The 20,464-nt window shown below is 32.2% G+C and overlaps 1 pseudogene; it reads left to right on the top strand.

Annotated features, from left to right (window-relative positions):
* The first annotated feature begins 1,453 nt into the window (after positions 1 to 1,453).
* LOC148948160 (uncharacterized) overlaps positions 1,454 to 20,464 on the top strand; it is a 28,042-nt pseudogene continuing 9,031 nt past the window's right edge.

Genomic DNA, 20,464 nt, shown 5'->3' with positions numbered 1-20,464 from the left:
GATAAACCAGTAGTGTATAAACATTTATAAAACTGTGAAGTAGAGCAAATGTCACAAAATCTAAATACATAGTTTGTGTATTGAAAAGAAATGGTAGTTCCTTGAAAGTCTCTATAATTTCAAGCCCTTATGAAATTCGTTAAAATGCGACCGCAAAGTCGTTAAACTAGAGTACGGAGCTTTAGGAAATCGAATTATGTTTGAACACACAAATAGCCAGGTGCAAGGTGGCACCGGTGAAAAAGTAGTTCAACCTCGACGACCTGAAGTTATTCTTTTTTCACTCAAAGTAATAATTCATTATTGGTTAATATGGAGCTTCAGATGACTCGAATTACGGTCGAACGAATGTGGACCCGTTTTACTGAAGAAGTGCCGGTGAAAAAGTAGTTGGACTTTAAACGGTAGTTTACTGTAAACATAACCAATATGGAAAAAGATAACTAGATAAAAGTCTACAGAAACTAACCTTTTTTGGTTATTCTTCTTAAATATTCTGAAAGGACTATATCAACAACTGACCATACCACTTATAGACCCAGCGTTCATATGTATAGGACATGCACAAGAAAACGTCATGTACTCGGCTGCAAGGATCATCGTGAATAAGTCAGGGGGAAAGTCTTCACGAAAAAATTGGACGTTAAGTATGATTTAAGGAAATTTGACGTAAAATCTTATGAGTTCGGTCTAGATTTCACAAACACCCCAAAATATCGGCCAGCGAGAGGCAAATTAGGAATCAAATATAACGGTAGAAAGGGAAAATACCTCCATTTTATTCAACATGAAATTAGGAAATTACAAAAACAATATAAAATCTGGTACTGGTATGTTAAAGGTCCTTGCCAGACAGATTTATTACTCCTCGACAAATGTAGAAAGCAAAAATTAGTTTACAAAATTGAAGGAAACCCAAATTGTGTAAAATATCAAGGAAAACATGACCCCCTCCAAGAAATAAAATATTACAAACAGTACTTGTACAATCCAAAGAGTGTACTATATAGTGCGAGAAGAAATGAAATTGTGTTTAAAAGAATTAAAACTTATCAATCAAAATCAAAAGTAATCAAGAAAACAAAAAAGCTGAAACAATCAAATAATTAAAGTTAAACCAATTACTCTTATGTTAAAACAATTAAATTCTTACGTGAAAGTAATTAAAATATCTATCCCCCCAGCTTAAGAATCAACAGTACGATAACCATAAGCAAAGTAACAAATTGAACGACAACAAGTCTTAATCTCACCTTGTTTCCTTAGGACAACAAAGATTATCATAAAATAGTAAAAATATAATATCAAAATTAGTACCTTGTCTCCTCCCTCCCCCCCCCCCAAAAAAGAAAGAACAAATGATAGGAATCTAAGTTCTCGTTCAATTATCAATCATAAGAAGTTTTCCTGTATAATGTCTAATGAAATATTAATTCCAGAAACAGCAAAAAGGATGTGGATAACAAATGTCATAACAATCTTCATTTCCCAAACTATAACCTAAGACATAGTAAAACAGGGAATAATCTTCAAACATGAGAACTCGCTACTTGCAAGCCACAATGCCTGGAAAATATTTATGAAACTGGATCCCAAACCGTTTGAAACCCTATTTCAACAAGTAATGAGACTGGAGAAAAATACCAATGAATTAAAGGACTTTATATTCCAATTCTTAAAATTGGACAAAGGCCTGCAGACAACTAAAGACATGCACCATGAGGAAAATACAGGCGGTCTATCCCCCGTAATTCCCAAACTAAAATCAAAATTCCTAATAGATGACTTTGATTAGAAAATGGCAAAGATCGATAAAGCTCTAAAAACTAACAGTAGAGAAAACAGAAGGAAAAGAGAATTAAGTAATTTGGACGGATCTATAAGCGAATATATTACAGCAAAATATACCACAGCTTCCTTCTTAGCAACTTCCAAAACAAATAAACTTCACGACGGAAATTGCGCAATGCTAAACGAAATACCGAGCCTATGGACTTTTCTCAAGGAATTATGGCAAAATCTGGCTGAACAAAATGTTACGAAGCGAATAATATCAAAACTAACAAAGGAAAAGGATTACAAGCAAATTATCAACCTAAAGGAATTAAAATTCTCAAATACACAACAAGATGATAAGAATAAAAAGCCTACTGAAAGAAAAAGAAAAGCCACCAAAACAACCACGCCTACATATGAAACTCCAGTAAGAGATATACAATCTTCAATGTCGGAAACTACGACGAGCACAGTCCCAGAAATAAGCGCACTTAGCAAGGAATCACCTAGAAATTTGACCACAATAACTTATTTAAGACCAACGATACTTACAAAATGGACATGGTCAACAGGACCCATGTTTTACTGCACCCAGTCGATTGGCGTATTTACTATAGACTTTAGAGCAAGACTCCCAGTGAGGCATACCGAAATACAAACGATGAAAGTACAAGCAATACAACCAGCAGAAAAGAAAAATAAAAATAAAAAAGAGGAAGAAGACGATTACGTACATAAGAAATGTTGGACAATAGATGGTAAACGTACTTGTGCAAGATTAGCAATGGCCGACGAGCCGGCAAGGGAAGATATCGAACCATTACCTGAGCTAAACGAGAAAAACGCTCTATAGAGTATCGATTCACCAATCTTTCCTAATATTATATAGACAAAGACTGCAAGCACTATTCGAATTGTTCAATACAGAAATACAAAAGCTAAAACAAAGTACCACGAGAATATTCGAAGTATTTTTTCGAAAAAGCAAATATCGAAGATCAGCTAGTCTAATACCAATCGTGGGAGAATTAGCCTCACGCTTATTTGGGCTTTCGACTGAAGAAGACCTAAATATCCTAAGGGAAAACGTAGGAAAACTAAATAACGCCATGAACGTGACCTTACATGTCCAAAAATACAAGCCAGTATAGCCAATTATCAGAGAGACAAAATTGAAGCAATTTCAAAGAAAATATCAAAGACAGTAAGCATAATGAATTATTTAAAAAATGAAGTAGATCGTGTGATTTCCGATTCGAGCCTCACCATGGTATCACTAGACATAGTGACAATGTCTCTACTTGAATTGGCAACTGATGTCAGCAAATTTGAATTTGCATTATTTGCCCTTACCGGAGGAACCTTGTCATATGACCTGGTGGACCCTTCGAACCTAAAAAGTATCTTAGACGAGATAAAAACACATCTAACGTTCGGTCTACATCTACCAACAGAACCAGAAGTAGCACACCTGTTCCACTATTACACCAAACTAAAAGTTCATATAACAGAAATAAGCCAACAACTATTTACAGTAGTAACAACTCCATTAATAAATCAACAATCCATATATGACTTGTATAAAATTTCTACGTTTCCAGCCAATATAGGCAAAACCAATTCATTCATGACTATCACCCCCGAAGCGGAATATTTACTTGTCGATCAAGATAGAAGAATCTATGCCTTAGCAAATCCACAGGACCTTAAGGAATGCGTAGCATTCAAAAATCTAGTATGTCAACTAACCCGGTCTATTTATAATGTAAAACCCGGATCCTGTATGTTAGATATACTCTTAAAAGAGACCCAACAAGAGGAAATTCCAAATTCATGCGAAGCGCTAATAGGTAGTACTAAGCGAGAAATATTTATTAATATTAGAAATGACCTATGGCTATTCTCCGTTCCAAAAAAACAGTAGGGACTATCTCTTGTTATAATAATACAGAAAAAATCGATCCAAGCTACAGAACCGAACTACTATTACAAGACGTGCGAACGATTACAATAAAACAAGGATGCCGACTGGTAACCAAAGAAGCCACGGTACAAACGCCACTGATAACCACAAGCACAAATATAATAAGCCCCAAAGTGGTCAATTTCAAACCAATAAATTTATCACATACAATTACAAATATTGCAAACGAAGAAGAGAAAACCGAAATATGGTCAAAAATAGAGAATGTCAAGGGAACCTTACCATTAACAAAAATAAAAGAAGCCTTAGACTCTCAAATTCCCCTATTTACCAATGAAAACCAAAGATTGACGTATGTAGAGAGTAGATACGGAATATTTTCAACGAATTTTTGGTGGTATATCCTCCTGACGGTGTGACTCGTATTCATGATCTCGTATTCTATAAGAATCATATTGAACCTAAATTACGGAAGAATTTTGAGAATGACACGTAGAAAAAGAGCAAAGTCAGATCACATCGAGCCGAGTGAGATGCAAAATCTAAACCCGGAACTCCCTGATAATCCTTAAACAAAAAATAAGGGAGGACATGATCGAGTGAATGGGAGTAGTGGTCCTCATTCGCGCCATGTCCAGTCCTAAATCTCTACTTACCGTTTGTGTAAACCCATGCAACTGCAAAGATGTATTTCTTAAGCGGCATGGACGCGCATAAAAATTAAAAACTTGGAAATTTATAGTAAATCAAGACCTCTCATAAAACCATGTAACCTACCTCGCATGTAGTTATATAATAAAAAAGTTAATGCTAAAGTAGATAAGTGTTGAATAACATTTAAAAATGTATTAAGTATTGAACAGATGTCAAACGCACATCTATACAACTATATATATATATAATCACCAAATCTTGAAAATTTCATATTGTGTTATTTTTTTTTGTAGATATGATCATTTCTCGTATGATTACTTAAATTGTCTCGTAGTAATCTAGTATTGCTGCAATATGCATGTAGAGCATAATTGCTTTTATTCATTTTATAGTTGAGTTTAAATATACCCATATTAAATTGATGTGATTAGTACGACTAATTATGACTATTATTAAAAACAATAGTCCCCGTATAATATTTTATTATTGCTGTTCGTGTTTTAACTTGTGTGATTATAAAGAGCATATGATTCTGCCCAGATATTCATATTCTAGGATGCAGAGTAATCAGTGAGGATTAACTATTGGTGTACAAGCAAACAACACAGATACAACCCAGTAGCATCTACTCTCATCATTTGTAAACCACCGAAAAGTACTCACCGAGGAAACCCCTGAACACAATGACCTAATGACAATCCAAATCAACCAAGCCTAGTATCAGGTAACACTACCCCAGCCACTATCGGCGAATCAAGAACTCCATATATAAGTATTCATATATGAAATGATCCATCCCGACCAGTCATGTCGTAAAACTGCATAAATATCCGTCAAATAACTATCCTTAGACGGCAAAGTCCTAAAGATCTAATGTTTATAACACCAAGAATAACCTTGGAGCCAATTCCTCGAAAATGGTATATCTTAAGCCTCAGATCAAAGACATTATGTTAAACCAAGAGGCCAAGATCAAGTTTTGAACATACCCAATTAGATGTAACGAAACCAACTATCCTCCTTAAGAAGAGGAACCGATCATAATCAACTTTGTTGGAAATATAAACTGTTCGTCCTAAATTTTTCCCAAAATGAAGTGTTAAAAGAAGGAAACCAACCCGTCATTATCGTTTTATCCCTCAATAATGATATATCATTATAACAAGAATCAAAGACAATACATCAAATATAGAACCTAAGATAGAGTTTTAATCCATCCATAGTTACCCTTACATGTCTTACATTACCCATAGTCCAAATAAAGGAAAAACTATATGTGAACAATTTACGGAAGACAGACTGTACGAGTACTAGACTTTCCCGAGGATAAAAGTATCCAAGAAGAGATACCCTGCCCATCAATCAAGATACCCATTTCATGTAACCAATTCCCGAAGAGTTATGTACCTCGTGAACATTTCAACGACTCGGTAACATCAATCCAACGTATTTGACATGACAAACTACGCACGGACAATTTTGTGCAAGTAGTCATACTTAGGAACACGCATTGTAAACGCTTATCCCAAGCAACAAGTGCCAAAAGAGGAAACACCATGATGACAAACCATAAACAATTAGCCGACACAATAATTAGTTCGACGGAAGCCCAAAATAAAGTGACAACGTATGTGAGTATTATAGACACTTAGAAAGATGAAGTAAGTGTAAATCTTATGTATCTAACTATAACTTTAGTGAATACTAAACAACGTTTCATAATCAGTTGAAAATAAGTGTAAATTACATTCTCCCAATGTTGCAATCATGCATAAAGTTTAAAAAATTATATTGTGAAACTTTTTGTATCCAATCATTTATCTTATATGTACATAGTGCCTCGATATCAGTTACGTATCGTATCATTAAAGTGTCAGGTGGAAGTATAGTCAAGTTTAGAGAAAGAAAATAAATATGTACCATTTTAAGTGATAGAATAGTCGCAAAAGCAGAACTCGATTAGTTAGAACCATGTAGAACCAATTAGAATCAATTACGTATCGTATCATTATAATATCAGGTGGAAGTATTGTTAAGCTTAGAGAAAAAGCAAATATGTACCATTTTAAGTGATAAAATAGTCGCAAAGGCAGTGCTTAATTAGTTAGAACTATGTAGAATTATTAGCATATTAGGTGAAGGAACTTTAGTATCAGGTGGAGGGAATAATAATTATTACGTAATCCTATAATAAAATGTGTTAGTCAATAGAAACTCTTTGACCCTTTCGTCAAATAGAGCGTATAGGTGGTGGAAATTAAGGTGATGTTTTAATACATGTAGTCTAGCAGAATAATCGGGAACATGAAAAAAAAATATGTATCTTACCAAGGCTAAGTTAATTAAAGCAACAAATACCAAGTCAAAAAAAAAGGGGGAAAGCGAGATTAAAATTTTGAAGAGCAGAAAGAGTAGGGTAATACAACGATGAGGACATCGTTAAGAATGGGAAGGATGATGTGTAATGTAATCAGTTTCCAAGACCCCAAAAATTTTCCAAGAAAAAATGCCCAGAATATAAAAACAAACAATTTAAGTAGCAATTAATTGTCAAATTTAAAATGTAGCGAAACATTGTGTTGGAATTACAACTATAAATCTTAGTTTTGAAATTTGCATAAAATATGTCAAAAAGTGTATAAATTAAATACAATGTTAAACTCTGTATCTATTAAAAAATTGTACCATGCTGGGAGAAATTCCAAAGCGAAATGTAACTATAAATCTTAGGTTTGAAATTTGCATAAAATATGTCAAAAATTGTATGAATTAAATACAATGTTAGACTCTGTATCTAGTAAAAAATTTTACCATGCTGGGAAGAATTCCGAAGCGAAATTTTAGAAGAATCATAAGCCGGTTCAAAAGTTAATTAAAATCAACTAGCTGATTGGTCCAATAGTAACATGTGACGGATAGGGAAACCAATAGGATTGGAATAGTATACTTGTTAGCAACGCCCGGACTTAACCTCTGGTGAAATTGGAATAAGTAGATAGCGAGAACTTAGCAATTTTGAGTCAGTCTTAATTTGGAGTCAGTCTTAATTTGGAGTCAGTCTTAATTTGGAGTCTTATGTCAGTCTTATGTGAGTCTAGAGTGAGTTCAGAATCAGTCTATTTTGGAATCTTTTTTTGTCTTACGAGAGTCTCACTTGAGATTCGGGACAGTTATTGTAGACTCATTTTCTCCTATGTGAATTAATAGACAATACTGTTGAATCAGTGACCAGTTTTAACTTAGTGCCATTATTGTGATATACCGAAGCTCTGTTCCAGTTCTGTGAGTAATAAATGCATCATCTTCTTATTTTATTCTCTTTATGCTAGTATTTCTCGAAATTAGCTTGTCCTTGTGGCTCCACTCGCTTCCAAGGGAAAATGAATCCATTCAATCTGATTTCGGCTCAGTATGTGCGTTAATGAGAGCTCCCTATTTGTACAGTTAAATTAAGCTCCCTACACCCGAAGTTCCGCCTCCACTCAGGTATGTCATTTCGCGAACCATCAGTTTAGAGTTTAACTAATTTCCCCCATTGAATTAATTAATTAAAATTTCCCATATGAGGAAACATCTGAAAATATATGAATAAATAACTTTTTTATAAACCCCCCCATTACACAATGGTCGACCCTTTACTAGAGAGCGGTTAATGGACATTAGAAAGCCTATATTTTTACTAGCTAACTCAACTTTTGAAGGAGTGTTCCGAAAAGATGTCCTGATTGATATATATTTTACCTCTCACAAGGTTACCGATTCTATCCTTTGAAGTCCAAAAAATTAATCGTTAAGGATTATAAAATCTCTGTCCCTTATGAGGAAGTAATAATCCCTAGCACAGCTGATTTTATTGCGTTGACAAATGTAGAATAATAAAGAAGTTTACATTAGACTTAAGTCATTCTTCAGACAATCTGATCTAATCAACCAGAACAATAAGAATCAGCTTGAAAAATGAGGGCTATCTTATACAAAATCGCTTAGTGCATTTAAAAAAAAATTTCCAAAAGAATCTTTTATTTATTGAATTGCCTTTAACCAAAACTACTATAAAACAAAGCCCCAACAAATCTTATATATAAAAAACTTCGTAATAAAAAAAGCAGAATATATAGAAATAATATCTTTTAATACTGGCAATCTATTATAAGATACTGGATTAATGGTCACAGACATAAACCTTAGAAATAACTTCTTCTTAAACGCCTTACTTAAATCATGATATGATACACCTTACTCTAGCTACTTACTTGGTGTGGACCACTTTTGACCATCTACCTATTACCTCCTCTGCCGAATTTGCTGGTTTTAAAGAACATAACAATTGTGAAATTCCCCTTAAGCGAAATGCCTGGAGTGATTAGGCCAAAATAAGTTATTCAACTTTCACTTATTTTCCGGGTAAAATATCAATATTTCATTGTTTCTATACTGGCGTAAAATTCTATTTCCATTTTGATATGTTGTCCTCTTCTATGCGTTGTATTCAGAGTATAGTTCGGGCATCCTTTTGTCTTGTTGAAAGATCAATTACATTGTCAGAGTATTCCATGAGACTTAAACCGGATGTTTATGTAACAAAAATTCGCCTAGATCAGTTTTTGATTGGAAATCATACTGTCCAATTTTTGAAAATCCATGAGTACATTTTTTACGGCAGTTCTTAAGCCCTGGGCTTGGTGTTTTTTACCTTAATGCAAACTTTTGATTCAATCTCAGAAAGTTTTATGAACGTTCGATAACTGAAACTGTGAATATTTTTTGTGTATATGCTTAAGAGAAATTGATTAGAGTCAATATTCTCTAAATGCAGAAACTAATTAATTGAAAGTTCGTCTAGCTAAAATACATTATTAAAATTACGTGTCGTGATCGAAAAGTCATATGAAAAGATGAAGTAAATGAAGTATCATAAAAACTTCCTTGACATGATTTAATATGCACGATGGGCTGTTCGTCTATATTACAACACTTTCAAACATGGAGGGAGGTTTCAAGAATATACAAAGTGAGCTGTGATCGTTGTACAATTTTGAACAAATTGGTTAGCCCAACATTTTTATCGGCTGACTGTCTCAAACCAGGGTGGAGGGGGGGGGGCTGCTGAACAGGGTATGAAACTTTGATTCTGAAAATGGATATAGAAAGTTCTATTTAAGTAGAATGTAAATTTCAGAGAGTTTATATTAGAATACCATTCAAAAAAAAACTTATATATTAACAATGGACAGAGTTCCAAACTTTCAGCCCCTTCCGTGGGGCTTATTTGAGGTTTTATTAACACTTGAGCATGAATTATTTACTTTCTTCACAGTGCTACTTGGCTGGACATAAGGGCCTTATAAAATTTTGTGGGGTTGGAACGGGAGTAAAATGTACGGGGGTGGGGGGAGTTGATGACCAACGATAAAGATTGGGAAAAAAAATACGCATCCGTCATCTTTCGTATTGCACAGGGCGCAAAATTCTGTATGTTTGTAGATAGGATCTTAACTTAATTATGAGTCAACTAGACTTAATGAGAATTATATATATGAAACTAAGATATAAATATAATTCTTTTTATGAATTTATAGGTATGAAAATATTCTTTTTTTGAGTTATGGTTTTTATTGAGCCTGGACGCTCCTCTCTTACATTCCAATGCATCAAAATGTTTGAAACAATAAAAGCATTTTTAAAAAACAAGTGATAAGTTATACTCTTCCTCCTCCCTAACCAATACCCTGTTATCGAAATTCTACTCCTTCAGGTATATATCACAGAAATCTCTCGAGCTAAGGTGTTTCACCAAATAAGGTTCCCAAAATTTGGATTAAGCACTAATTCTTTAAATGACCGCTAATTATAGATGATGTAAGACCTCTCAACGCGCCTTGAGCGATTTGTGCTATTTATTAAAAGTCTCATGTTTTGCTAGTATATTTTTTTAATGGTAAATAACTTGATAAGCAATTGTAATTATTGAATAATATGTTTGATATTTCACGAAATCCTCGTTTTGTTTTCCCCAGTGATATAAGTACTAAATGAAATTTTAAAGCTTAATATGTCTTTTTGAGATTACCTACGTTTTTTTGTTATACAAGTTCACATTAACGTTCAATCATATATGGAGGTATCCCATTTTATTCTTAGATCTATAACGGATTTGTTAGTCCACAGTCTTTGTGCAACAGTTTTCGACCGATGGCACTCTTTCTGACATTGTGATTTCTTGTACGTTTAGCACAAGCTGATTAACAGATCTGTGTTCTTTTTTAAAATGTTAACTCGCACCTCCAAAAAGGGCCAACCCCCCTTCAAGCAAAGTCCTGAGTATATGCCTATGTGTAAATATGAACCATTATCATGGTAGTCATAGGAAAAATTAGGTTAGGTTGAATAGCACCCAGTTCAACCTAACTTTACTCAACCTACTCCAACATTGGAGCCGCATGGCCTTTACTACTTTGATTTCGATTAAGAATCAACCGTTGAATTTTTCTAGAGAGACTGATGAAGGAGGATGGAAGCAAAAATGTACTTTCGTCGAACGAATCCAGCCTGAAACCTCAGGTTTGCTTGGATGTTATGAATTCCATCTAGTTTTCATCCTCGTTTAATTGTGAAATTAAGAGGGCTGAAAAATTTGCCTTTTAAATCAGTTATTAAAAAATTGAACAATTGATTTTATATTTTTGAATGTAAATATATTTTTATAAACCAAAAAAAAAAAAGAAAAAAAAAAAAGAAGCATAAACAAAAAAAAAAAAAAAAAAAAATAATATAGTTTTTTTGAATTATTAAATTTAAAAAAACGTTAAAGGACCTCGAATAGGCACAAGAAATATAAAAATTAATAGTTCTGCCAGGTGATAGTTTGACGTTTTACAGCTTGGTCAGTCGTGGGGGAATTATTTAACTAAAAAAAATACTAAGATCTTACATCTTTTGTCAGAAAACGCTTAAAAGTGAAACCTTTGAACAAAGATATGAAATAGTTTGTCGTTTTTTTTAAAACGTCTTCAATAATTCTCTCTGATAATTTGTCTGAGATGAATGATGAGTAGATAATCAAAGTTTTATCATCTTTGTTCTATATGTCAGAACAGTGGTGGTCTTCACAATTTTTGCTAACATGAGTGTTCTGTAAGATCTTAGAACAAAGATGATTTAAAAAACGATAATCTTTGCAAAAAAATGTCAGATATTAGTGCTAAAAAACTAGAGTATCATTTAGTCACCATTTTGAGTCTGTTGAGAACCTACCTGTCAAGATATTTTTGTTATCAATCTTGGTAAGAATATTCGACGCGACGTCTTATTTTCGTAGAATGTTTTTGAATTAGTTGATTGCATATACTGCATAGTCTTTGAAGATAAATACCTAATTTTTACATAGTAATTTTAGTCGAATAGTGAAAATCCTTTTTTTAAATACAATACTAATAAAATCATTGCGATTGCATTTTAAAGCGTTGGTATATGATAAATTCTTAGTAGTTTAATCCCTCTTTCAGAATATGAGGCACTCGATCACTGCCAATCCTCGTGGTACACAGTTCGAATTTCAATAATTAGAGTTTTATAATGCTCCAAGTTATTTATTGTTGTATAGTTTATCAAGGTTTATATGTCTTGGTATCTGTGAATACTCTCAAACTTCTCACGGTTAATAGATAGGACCTCTTCTTTATTACTTTTTGCAGGTGTTTGGTCTTACTCACATTATCTTATGGTATTTCCTAATACTATTACCGCCATGGAAAACTAGATGGTTATCTTGTCACCTAAAAGAAGGCTAAACCAAATGTTAAAAAAAACAAATTTATGATGGCTATAGAAACCTTGAACTGTTTGTTTGGCTTTCGAATAAGATGTCCAAAGGGTAACAGCGTTAATATAATAATATAACGAACAATGTTACTGATAAGGAAAATAATTTTTACATAAAAAAGATTGGATGTCTACTGCTTCTTAGAAGGAAGAAAGAGAGTATAATACGTTTTAGAAAAGTCGGAAAACTTGTGAATTGTTTAAGAAGCAAATCGGATAAGGAGATGGTCAATCGGTGGATCTGATTCAATTTAGAAGAAGGAGCTTAAATCCATGTTTAGTAGAGTTGAAGCTTAAAACTGTGAGTCCTTGAATGGTTTAAACAAGGTTGAATATGTTTGTCAATGGTAAGCTTTCGAACTTATAGTTGAGAGTATGCATTCAAAGGAAGGGGGCGTGTATTATTTAGGTGACTTTCGTAATGCCTTTGGAGTTACAACAGTTTAACTGCCGAGATCAACCGAAGTGTATTGCCCAAGTGATTTACTAAGTAGTAAAACCACCGAGTGTGCAAAACTGCAATTAACTGTAGAAATATTACTGGGATCATCCTTACTTTTACCTGTCAAATCGAAAGTATATGGTCTTTTTCGCAATAGTCAACACCTAAAACCTCAAGAGCGTCAGTTTTAGCCCATACTGAAACTAAGATGTATTCAAACTCATGTGAAAAAAATGTAAAAAACAGAACCTGCGTCATGCAATAGCTCCTCATTTGTATAGTAGTACTGTAAAAATTTGTTTTAAACATACGTTTTTACACATACACAATTAAAATCTTCTAATGTCCATTAACTGAGGTATATGAGTCAGCAATTTGAAAGACTTAATATTTAATTATAAAAAAAACCTGGAATTATGAATGTAATAAGACAAATTGTATATCTTTTTACTTCCATTTTTTTATTTATTTAAAATTGTTCATTATGTTTTTTTTTGTCTTGGATAGAATTGCGATTTTATTTTCTATTTTAATTTTTACAAAATATTACCGTAAATAAAAAAGTAATAATAAATTTGCATGAATGTGAAATAAATTCATTGATAAATCAAATAAAAGTTTAAAAATAATATCCTTAAAAATGATTTTAAAAAACAGGTCTCAACAAGTACAAACTAACAGTTCTAGATGGACTTTATCTTTGAATCATTTTTTTATACTCTCTGGCCCCATTGTTTCAAAAACTTGCTTAGGTCAGTTGCTCCAATCCGCGTGGAAGAAAAATTTGGACTTTATTGATGGAACAGATGTTAATTAAATAACAAAAACAGGATTCACCCAAATAAGACACTTTGCTTGGACACTTGCAATCAACAACTATATCAACTGAGGTGGTAGGCATACAAATCTTCGATAAAAAAACATATTAAAAAAACCTCAGACCAAAAAGTCAGCCCGAACAACATTCAAATTTCTTATTTGTCTTTACAGCCCAGAGGTTTACACGCATACAAATTTCTAAAGTTTCAATGTATTTACTAAAAACAGGTATACAAAAAGTATGGATGGAGCTGAGTCTTGTTTTTGTGACACAACTTTTAAAGCCTTTGAAGAAAATTTCGGTAATTCTAGGTAGTCACTACTATTATATCCAGTGAATTTCAGTAGTTCCAAGTAGTCTATGCTCTTATTTCCAGTGATTGTGTTTAACTGACATCTTCTATAACTAAAATCATGAAAATAACATAAAATAGACTACGTTCAGGTGGGGGCCGTTCAGGTGGGTGGCACCTGAAATAGAAACAAAGAAAATCAAAACTTATATAAATCATATATTAATCTACTAAGTTCTACAATTTTTAACAGAGATGTGAGACAAAAGCCGGAGAGAGTCGCGGAGCATTAATATTTGGTTTCATGTTGGGGTACCCATGGTAAAATTCAAGGCGTAAAAATATCGGCAATACCTAGAGCCTCTTCTTTTAATAGTTGAAGCTCCAGCCCATTAATAGCTTGATTATTTTCAGCGTGTAGTAGTAATTACCTGTTTTTTGCAATGACCTGTTTTTTGTTTCTTACACAATATAATATTTTCTTACTGAGTCTTTTCAAAGATATTTGATTATTATGTAATTACTATTATTATGTATATATATGTACTGAGCTAGAAAACTTGTGTTTTAGTTTTTAAGGTTTTTAAATTTGTGAAATCCCTTGCCAAACAGCGAATAATTGTTAATAATAATTAAAAATTTTCGTTTTTTTGGGCCTTGCTGGTGAAATTAAGTAACTTAATAACATAAGTAGGATTAATGACGTAGATAGTTGATTTTATCTTACAAAAAAAAAGCTATTTATAAAATTTTCCGAACTTTATTTTTTTTTAATTAAAAAATAAAGCTAGCTCTCAGAGACCTTAAATATTTGTTCTTTTAATATAAGAAATTTAGACATTATGAACTGAACTTTAAAAATTTTCCAGTTTTTTTTTTCATTTCTGAAAAACACAATGTTATTATTATAAATGAAATATGCGGTATTATAGAATAAAACTTTGTACTAGTATTCAAATTTTTAATTTTCTTATGTAATGTTTTTGAATTGTTTTTATAACTAGTTAAAACGTATTAAAATATTTTTTAAATTATCTATAATAAGCTATATTATAAGCAATTAAATATCTTTCAATACTGTGTCTTGCAATACTATATTGAAACATCCTTAATTATTTTTTCAATTAAAAATCTTTTCATGTTAACTCAATTTAATGTCTTTTCATAAAAATTTTGTTCAAATATAGTTTATTGTTGAATATACTCCAATTTCTAACAACAATATGTACAACTATACTTCGAACTTTTTTTTAGGTTTTTGAATTGTTGTAATCACTCGTTAAAATATAATAATATTTTTGCGATAATCAGTTCTTTGCTTTTTACACAACTCGATGTATTTTTGCGATGTTGTCTAATCAAAGATATTGTATAACACAGAATATCTGATATCTAATGACTAGTTCTACTAAGTTTACTGATTTTTTATATATTTTTACTTGTTTATCGTTTTTGTAATCGATTGTTAAAATATATACAGTTAAATTTGCGATTACAATTTTTTTTGCTCTTTAATAAATTTAATGCATTTTCATCCTTCAGGTTAATAAAATACATTTGATTATTTAAGCTAGAATGATTTTCTACTTAGCTTTAAGCCTAATCTTTAATTAAAATTAGTGCAGAATGAAGATATAGTTCTTCAAAAAAACTGTGCACACTCCAGGGCCGTTATTTGCTATGGGGCAGGGGGGCAACTGCCTCAGTCAGGCCTCAGTTTGTCCCTACCCGGACCACGCGGTGTCTGCCTATATAACATTTAGTTGGTTTCAAAATATTTCCAGAAATGAAGTAAATGTGCATAATTCTAGCCTCGACAAAATCATACCCGATTTTTATATTTATCTTTACAGTACTATAAAATATCTTTAGAGTACTAAATACTGCCTTTCTGGTACCCAAGAGCTTATTTTTTAGCATTTACTGTCATTTTCACGTGATTTGTGAAAATTTCCTTAAACTTAGCCTGTCTTCCATACACTTTGATGAAATTATGCCACGGGAATTCAGCCAAAATAGATTCAGAGGAGGGAAGTTATAATTGACGAAGAACACATATATTTACGTGTCTTCGTTGTAGTTCCAAGTCTAAGGTGTCTCTCGTGCGGCTTGAGAATACCGATTTTTAAAATTTTGATTATGATTTGACCTTAGAGCTACCCCTGGTGCTTAACAGATTTATTAGTCTCATCAAAAACTATTGCAAAAAATTTGAACTTAATTTTCAAAAGTTCGTTTTCAAAACAATCTAAGTTGAAATGTCATAACTATATTCTAGTGAATGCTTCAAAACAATTTTTATATACAAAAAATTTTAATTGACAACATTTGTGGCTTTTGGTGAAAATTGATGTCAGTTTTACGTAACGTACGATGCTCCGATCGACTTAGTCAGTGATAGTTCTATTCTATAGGGTGCCAATTAAAAATCTTGATTAGTCCCCCTACATTGTACCCTACAATTTTTGGGCCAGATTTTAATAAAATTTTCATTTAAAAACAAACTTATTTTCAATTATTACTATCTTAGTTTAATTGTTACCATTATGTAATATTTCTTGTAATAAATTTTTGTTTTACTAATCAGTTGATAATTCATTTTTTAATTATTTATCTTTCTTAAAATATTATTATTTAATTTATTAATAATTCACTAATTATTTTCATTTATTAACTGCATCCTCAACTCTATTAAAAAAAATTTCCAAATTACCAAGTGATTAAAACTTTTAGATTAATTATTAGTAATTTACATCACTTAAATTTATGAACCTAGGGGAAATACACCTCTCACCATAAAACGGCCCCTGATCAGATTTCCAAGTTTAACTAGTTATTATTAGAGTCACATTTGTCTACCGAGAGGCAAACTCGAGAAACTAGGCCTAGATAAGGGATATAATAATACATCCTACTAGCCTGAAGATACTGCTGTAACTATCCATGTTATATACAATTTAAGTGTACAAGTGATATTAAGGCTTGTTGTACATTTAATTGTTTAATTTTTGTTCGAGTTGGGATTAATTTATTTTCGAGTATTATCCTGGTCGTGTAGAGTTTTAATCTTAACAGTTATTAAAATAAAAAAAGTTTTTTTTTAACTTAAATTAATGTTTTTAAAATTAAATACTATAGTCAGAAGCACAACCAAGACAAAGAAAACATATAACTCTTTAAATATTAAGTAAACCGTTTTCAAGCATAACGCACATGTTAGTTGGTTTTGGAAAACTTCGCCCGATTTTACAAATAATAGTAAGTTCAGTTTTTTTCTTATTAAGCACTTCTGAGAGAACACAAGTTACTGTAATTAATGATTCTACTTCTTCTTTCCTTCCACTGTCGTCATCGGTTGGTGTCCCCCAGAGTACGAGTCCTATCCCTCTTGTTTTTCTCCGGGCTGTTGAATATCTGTGTTCTAATGTACAGTCATTTTATCTAGAGAATTATTGTTCTGATGATGCGGCTAATACTGTGTTGTTTAACTCATTAAATTAGTTAAAATGATAGGGATAAAAGGACTTAATGCTTATTTCAACCTGGATTTGTTGAAAAATATTTGTGATTTATAAGAAAAAAACTAATATTATTATTATGTTTAGAATCTTGTGAAGGTTTCAAAAATTACCTTAACATGTGGGTTATGCTTGAAGACAGTTTTATTGTCTATTGAAAGAGTGAGAATTATTATTTATCTAAGTTTGTCTTTTGACTATAATATTACAATGTAAATTATTAATTTAATTTAAAAAAAAACTTTTTTTTTAATTTAATAACTTTTAAGATTAAAACTCCAAACGACCAGATTACTATTAAAGAATAAATTAAGCCCAAAACGAACAAAAATTAAACAATTAAATGTACAACAAGACTTAATATCACTCGTACTTTAAAATGGTATATAACATGGATAGTTACTGTAGTATCTTTGGGCTGGTAGGATATGTTATTATATCATTTATCTAGGCCTAGTTTCTCGGGTTCGCCTCTTGGTAGACAAATGTGACTCCGTCAAAAGTCAATATTATTATGGACTATGCCCTATAGTTGTTGCTACAAAGCGTAGATATGGGATAAGACTTTTAGTCAATAATAATGTCTACTAAAAACAAAGTTTTTAGTAGAGTTTTGGGTATGTGTTTTTGGACTTTCTATGACTATCGGCTTTGGGTAATCAAGTTTGACTATTCATCTTTTCTGTATTCTCCTATTTAAAAAATGAAAACCCACTTTATCAGGGTTTTTTCTTCAGTTCTCTCCTCTATTCAAAAAGAAAAGAATTACTTGATAAGGCTTGTCTGTTCAGTTTTCTGCGTTCTTCAAGAAGAAGAAAAAAAAACTGCTTGATTAGGATTTACCTTTTCAGTGTTCTCCTTTTTATGAAAAGAAAAAAACTTACTTGATTAGGGCTCATACATGGCAGCATTCTCTCACAACCTCTTAAAAAATGGAAACTCATATGAAAACAGATCGCTGCTTCTGTTTCCTTTGCTTGGTCATCTAGAAAGAAAGATTAGTATGTGAGAAAACCTATTCGGGAATACGCAGAATCACTAATAGTGAGCACACAAAGGCAGATTCTGACTGAATAGAAAAATGAGCAACAGCCATTAGATTCACTGTAAAATATTTGGTTAAAACAATAACCCTGTTATTTCAACTTCGCTCTGTACTTCCCTCGGAAAAACTTCGTTTTTTTTAAAATTAATCTATGCTCGTTTTTGATACAAATTTAATTTAGAAACTACGCTGCGGAATAATTTATACGGAATAATTTCTGTTCTTTTTAAGTTTTAATGTTGGTCCTTAGTTTCAATTGAAAACTTTTTTTTATATAATTTCTAATTACCTCCAATCTAGGGGGGAAAAGACACCGAAACCCTTGCTAAGGAGCTGAACTAAGAAGCCGTACAAGAATTGAAGGAAAAAAATAAGTTTAGAGTGGAACCACATACCATACAAATACAATATTAATTTCCCTGTTGTTCTACTTATTGTTTACCCTCTATTTTGGGAAATACATTCCCTCATCCTTCAATTCTTGCGAATTGACACCACTGTTTGTTGATATGATTTACCCTCAATAAATATTATATTGTTACTGGTTCATTTTAAGCGATCACTTTTCTTAAATTTAAATCATTTTTTTAGTTCACTAACTATTTTTGAAAACTAAATTTTCACACAAATTCTTGAATACAGAGTACAGCTAGATACAGCAAACCCTTTGAGGAGGAGGGGGGAGACTGTAGATGAAGATTAGAATCAGGCAGAATCATTAATTATTTTCATTTATTAACTGCATCCTCAAAGCTATTAAAAAAAATTTCCAAATTATCAAGTGATTAAAACTTTTGATTAATTATTTGTAATTTATGTCCCTTGTCCAAATACTTTACCCCCCCCCCCTAATGTGAAAATAAATAGCCTAAATTACATAATTCTGATGTATTCTGTCACCCGCCACTTTTTTTCATTGAGCATAACCTAATTGTCGTTTAATCAAACAGTTCGTGGTAACGATCTGTAAGTAAGGAGCGACCCGGCTCAATGGTAACCGAAACTCTAAAAAACGGAATTTTGATACCAATATATACATCAAAAGAATCAAAGTTTGATTCTAATTTCAAATATATAAGATTCATCAAGTTTAATATTACCCATCAAAAGTTACGCGCCTGAGAAAATTTGGCTGATTTAAAAAAAAGGGGAAAGACCCCCAAAAAGTTATAGAACCTTAATGAAAATCGCACCATCCTATTCTGCGTATCAGAGAACCCTACTGTAGAGGTTTTAAGCTCCTATCTTCAAAAATGTGGAATTTTCAATTTTTTGCCAGAAGAAAGATCACGGATGCGTGTTTATTTGTTTTTTTGTTTATTTTTTTCCAAGGGGTAATCGTATTGACCCGAAAGTCCTAGAATATCGTAGGAGGACTCATTGGAAGACAAATTAAAAGTTCCAGTGTCTTTTTCAAGTGACCAAAAAAATGGAAGGCAACTAGACCCCTTCCTACGCTCATTTTTTCCTCAGAGTCACCCAATTAAAATTTTGAGATAACCATTTTGTTCAGCATAGTCGAAAATCCAATAAATATGTCTTTTAGGATGACTTAATCCCCCGCAGTTCCCAGGAGAAGGGCTGCAAGTTATGAACTTTGTCCATTGCTTACATATTGTATTGGTTATTGGGAAGTATACAGACATTTTCAGGAAAGATTTTTTTCTGGTGGAGTTTTTTCAACTGAAAGTAAGAAGCAACATTAGAATTTAAAACGAATAGAAATTATTGCGTATATTAGGGGGTTCTCCCCCAAGTCAATATCTCGCTCTTTACGCTACAGTTTTTTTATTGCTTTCAAAAGAGCTATCTATTCTAATTAAACGGCCTTTGTGATTCAGGGGTTATTGACTAAGGGTAGAACCCCCCTCATGTAAGTAATAACATATACGTAATAAAAAAAAAACAAGCGATACGGCTCAATTGCAATCGAAAGTTTTAAAAACGGAATTTTGATGTCAATAAATGTATTAAAAGAATGGGCTTATAATGCTGATTCTAAATATATAAAGTTTTGTATTACTCATCAAAGGCTACGAGCCTGAGAAAATTTACCTGATTTTTTAAAGAAGAGGGAAACATCCCCTACAAGTGAAAGAATTTTAATGAAAATCACACCGTCAGATTCAGCGTATCAGAAAACCCTATTACAGGTTTGCTGCCAGCAACAGC

This window comes from Artemia sp. Qi Xiang Cuo, chromosome 10 (assembly GCF_049724085.1).
Source record: "Artemia sp. Qi Xiang Cuo chromosome 10, ASM4972408v1, whole genome shotgun sequence".
NCBI classification, from domain to species: domain Eukaryota; kingdom Metazoa; phylum Arthropoda; class Branchiopoda; order Anostraca; family Artemiidae; genus Artemia; species Artemia sp. Qi Xiang Cuo.
Note: the sequence above shows the minus strand (reverse complement) of the source record. Positions and strands in the feature narration are given on the sequence as shown.